This window comes from Triticum urartu, chromosome 1A, assembly GCF_056163025.1.
Source record: "Triticum urartu cultivar PI428250 chromosome 1A, HENAU_Tu73, whole genome shotgun sequence".
In the NCBI taxonomy this organism is placed as follows: Eukaryota; Viridiplantae; Streptophyta; class Magnoliopsida; order Poales; family Poaceae; genus Triticum; species Triticum urartu.
The window spans coordinates 175,276,724-175,282,087 of NC_141873.1; positions in this window are offsets into that span (position 1 = coordinate 175,276,724).

Sequence of the window (5,364 nt, forward strand, 5' to 3'; positions counted from 1 at the left end):
ATAGACAACACAAAACACAATTCACAACCTGCAAATACTGACAACCCTAAGCTCCACCTGACAGTTCACAACCTGCCCGACTATTGGGCTGGGGGGCGTCCCCTCCTAATCCTCGGCAGCAGATAGTCGCCCCGTGAGATGATGTGAATAGTGAGGGAGAGGATGGCGGGGAAGCATCATAGGGCCAACTGATTTGCTCCTCTTGCAGTTGGGTTTGGTCGACGAAAACTCCACCGGCTCGCTCTGGCATGGGACCCTCACAAACGGCACCCTATAGAGGCTCAATCCTTCAATCTTTGGTGGATGCTCCATCTAAGATCGATACTCCCACCACCGCTGGCTCACGATCGGATTCGGTGAATCTGTTTACTCCATGGCCCAAAGGAGCAGCTCTATGTACTCCGGTGCGACTCCCTTTGGGAGTATCGCCGCCTTTTTCGCTCTGTTGCAGATATTTGGCCATGGATGTCACCGTCGCTGCTAGTTTTAGTCCTTGTTGTCACACCAAGACTGTATCTCCAACATCCTAGCTAGCTTCACAGGGTCGTCGTCTGCGATCCTCACATATCGGATTTACTCCTCCATCGATCTACTTCTCCACAGCACCTTCACTCGCCGACGGTGGTTTTTGAATGGAAGAGGAGAGGAGAGGTGCTGGTTTTGGATTAGAGCGAGAGATGAGCGGCGTTGGTTTTGGATTGTAATAGGAGAGGAGGGGCGGTGGTTTTGAAATGGAAGAGGAGACGAGCAGCACTGGATTTAGATTGGAATAGGAGAGGAGCAGCAGTGGTTTAAGAAGAGAGGAGCGGCGCTGGTCTTGGAAGTAATTTTTTTGTTTTGCGTATTTTGGGTCAAAGTTTGACCATGTACTGTATTTGACAAGCAAAATTTGAATGCACGTCACCAAAAATTGTATCGTTTGGTTCATATCTGAATGTACTTTCAAATTATATTATTTTTGAAAATCATGGTCAATTATGACCCAGAATAAATGGGAGACTAGTTAATGTGGGGTCGCTTTCTTAATTGAAGGGTAAATTGATTTTGATTTTGATCCAGTCACAGCGCGCCGACCCTCTAGTCCAATCCTAAATCGCTGCGGCACGCTCCTCTCCCTCTTCTCCATTGCAAAACCACTTCCTCTCCTCTCCATCATCTCCATTCCAAAACCACCGTCTCACCTCTCCCTCTTCTCCATTGCAAAACCACCCCCTCTCCTCTCCATATTATCCATTGCAAAACCACTATCTCGCCTCTCCCTCTTCTCTATTGAAATGCCATCGTCTCTCCTCCCATCTTCCAAAGCTAGCACCGGACCTCTCAGAAGGATATCTATGGAAAGGATGCAACAGTGAATCAGGCAGATCGCCGGCGGCGACCATGCAAAGTTAGCCAGGTTGAGTGGCAATCTATGCGAAAGAGCGACACGGCGGTGATGTACTCCTCGGCGGCAGTCACGCCGTAGTCCTTCGAGTTCATCGAGTATCTGCTCTAGGCGATGGAGCAGACAGATTCGCCCGAGGCGAAAGTCAGGCGGAGGTGGTGGGCATATAGGTCGAAGGTCGAGCATCCATAGGATAATGAATCGATCGAGTATGGTGTGCCGTTCGTGAGGGTGCAGACCCAGCCAGAGCCACAGGACTATTCGTTCTCCCACCACAAGAGGAGGTCGGATGGCGAGACGTCGCTTCCCCGCCGTTCTCCATGGTTCCCTCGACGCTCGCCTCATTTCAACAATGGCGGTAGGACTTAAGGTAAGCTTCACACTAACCTAATCTTCCATCTGCTCATGCTTACAATCAATGTGACGGCTAATGAAAAGCATGCTTACAATTAGTCTTCGAGTACTATGCCAATCACCCTAAAATAGCTCTGGACCTTTGAGTCAAAGTCGTGACACTGTGTACAAATAAAGAAAAATAGATTGGCGCTTCTTTCAGAAAAGAGTACTCCCTAGATAACTGCCAATATAAGTTACTAGTATTTGGTTAGAGGATTTGCTGCTGAGAAGGATCCGTCCACAGAGAGCGCCACACATCCCACTAGTGGTGGTCGATGCCAATGCGTGCATGGAGCATGGTTGGTGTCGGTAATTTTTACTTAGCACATCTCGCACTCTGCATATATGTCGGTTCCATCCATACATTTGTGAAGTTGCACCAAAATGTAGCTGAATAACCCTGTTTGCACAAATAATGAAAAAGCATGATTACATTATAGTGGCACTAGTTGATGAAACATACACTAATAAATAGAAGAAAATACTTCAATAGTATCATAGTATGCCATGCCGCGACGGCGAGAATGGGCCCTGCGATGCCTCATACGATAGGCCTCATACTGGAAATCGACCCAATTCTCCCCGATACACCTTCTACCAGTGATGAACATCAGTGTACAGCGGTAGTACAAGGAGGGGCCTTGGGACATTCCAATCTCTATTTTTGTGCTGATCAACTCATATTAAGCACCCCAGTTTGTAGAAATGCTTAAACATTGACAATGGGCCTAGTTGATGAAACATATACTAACAAAGAGAAGCACTTTCTTTATCTACATTGGAAATGAAATGATAGAGAGGACACTCGCTCTATTTTAACTGTATTATTACTTCATTTTATCAATAGCACTAGGATCGAGCAGGTGGAAAGCGAGGTGTACCGTGTGTCGCAAAGATGGAGGCCGGGGGTGCTTAGACGGGGACGCTGAAGCTGGCTCTTTCAGTCCCTATCTCCCCGGATGATGTTTTTGTGGTAGCATTTGGGTTGTAATCCAAACTTGGTCGAGCTAGTGCTGCGTCCCCCTACCTATCTAGCTTATGTGGTGAAGTTGTCTCCTGCTAGTACTCAGTTCGTTCTAGTAGTAGTTGCATAACTGCCAGTTTACACTGAGAAGTTGTTGGATAATGGTCCTCTATGGTTTATCATGGCAGTGCAAAAACAGTAGGACAAGAGCAGACTCAACATGCATGATCTTTGGCAAACAGTCAGACCAAAAAGGAACGTACCTCGTGATGGAAACCATATCTGCAGTCAACGCCAGCCATCGTAGAAGGGATCACACCAGTCACGAACATGGATGATTCAATTCATGGGACCTTTTTGTGCAGTTCACCTAAAATGAAGCAATTTCCCATGAGCTAGCAGTTTCTTCTTCATTAATTGCAATAAAATTGAGCAACATCATGGTTTGTTGTGAAGCTCGTGGAATGTTCAACTATAATTTGGATATCATTTGTGCAGTTCAACTAAGATCAAGCGTGAAATGTATATCTCTGTTTGAACAAAAAGGTGGAAAGGAGGGTGACTAACAAGTGATGAAACATACATCAAATGAAAAGAAGCATGTTCCTTATCTGAATGGCAATCCTACAAGGACAGTAGAAATTTCTAAAGCAGCAGCATTGCTAGATATTAGTGTGGGCATTAGGATTAACTATGACAACTGTTAAATACGACATTACTTTAATGGTTCCATTGCTTCATTTTACCAGCAACATTACATTAACAACTGCTACAGAGTTGGTATTTGGGCACGGGAGAGTAGGCAGACCAGGACAGTTGCATTTCTAACAAAAATAAGCAAATTATCTTAATGCGAAATTTAGCCGGACATGAAAAACAGTGCCATTAATTCATATTACTAGAGGCATTACATTGAAAATAACATTGGTTTAACGTGTCCTTACTTTTAAAAGTGCGACTACTACATTTCACCAGTTGCATTACATAAGAGGGTCTTGCGGCAAGAAACATTAGAACAGGATATCTGGGTTGGTCCCATTTTTGTTCGGTATAGCCACCATATACTGTGTGAGGCTAGCAAATCTAGTGCTGGACATACTCTGTTGACTTGTCCCCCAGTCCCAATTTCTTTCCTTTTTCAACCAATAGATCGGGTTTATATTTAGTTTGTACTGCGTCTCCCTTTATTTCCCTATTAGACCAAGAGACCAGTTGGATAGCCAGTCTCTGCTACTTTTCGCCCCCATTATTTCCTCTTTCGACCAAGTCCTAGATTCAGGTAACAAATCTTCTCCCACCCCACCTCCTTTCTTCCTTGTTTGAACCAAGTAGTACTAGATTCGAGTACATGAATTAGTTTTAACTCTTAAAAGTAAAAATTAGGTGGCTTTCGAACAACCGATTGATCCTATCTACAAGAGGGCCTGAGAAACAGTAAAAGATACAAATGTAGCGACGTCAGGAGCTGGGGAAGTAGAGAAATGATGGTTTTGAAGGAAGTTATACCCGAGGGTCGCTGGGATGTCGCTAGGTGGGCGGCGGGATGTCAGATCTGCCCACACTACGACAACAAGGAAGAAGGGATTGGAGGCCCTCCCTAGCCGGCGGTGCATGGGAGAGAACGGTAAGGCACGTTGATCGGGACGCGTCAGCAGTGGGTAAGAGCCGTCGATGAGGATCACCGCGTGAACGTTGCACCTTGTCACCTTCCTCGACAGAGAGGATCCGGCTGGATCTGTGACCAGCGGTGAGCAGAGAGAGAGTGTGGCTACAACTGTCACGTTTAGATCTGGAGGGGACGAGACAGCGTGAAGAGAGCAACGCTAGCAAGCTAGCACGGAGGCTCCTGCCTATATAGTGGAGTAATTTTCTTTTATCTACCAGAGCCGGCTTGACCTCGTCAATGACTGTCGAGAAGTCTTCATGCACGTGCCCCGGTGTAACATCCCAATTTTCTATTTGGATGTTATTATTTAGATCATTCATATGCATTCATAATTTGTGCATTTTTGGAATTTTATTTTGTTGGAAATTGATCCAAGGGGCCTTAAGCAACTCAAGGACCAATTGAGAGAGTTGGAGGTTTTCCCAAAAATCCATTTTTGAATTTTCAAAATTTGGCAAATTGGATCAAATTGATTTATTCAAAATTATTTTCCAATTATTTCAAATAAATAAAATAAAGAGAGAAGATAAAAGGACTTCTTCAAAGATAGCAAGGAAAATATTGGAAACTGACTTTTGAATTTTGGGATATTTTATTTGATTTTATTTGCAAGTTTATTTATTTTATTTCGGAGTTTATTAGTACTAAAATTGAATTTTTCAAAACTTGCATTTTAGGCCAGAAAAATGTTCACAAGGTTATATGTGAATTTTTCTGGAATTTTTCAAATCTTATTTATTATGTTTTTTTCGTATTTCTGGAAATGTTTTAAAAAAAGAAACCTCTCCGCCGAACTGTGCCGGCCCAGCCACATGGGCCAGATCACGGCCCAGCCCAGCGCGCCGCTCGTCACTGACCCCGAGCAAGAGTCCCGCCCGAGCACGCCGCCGCCGTCGTGTCTGAGGCAAACTTGCCGCCGCCTCGCCCTGCCTTGCCCCCTCCTCCACGCTTCGC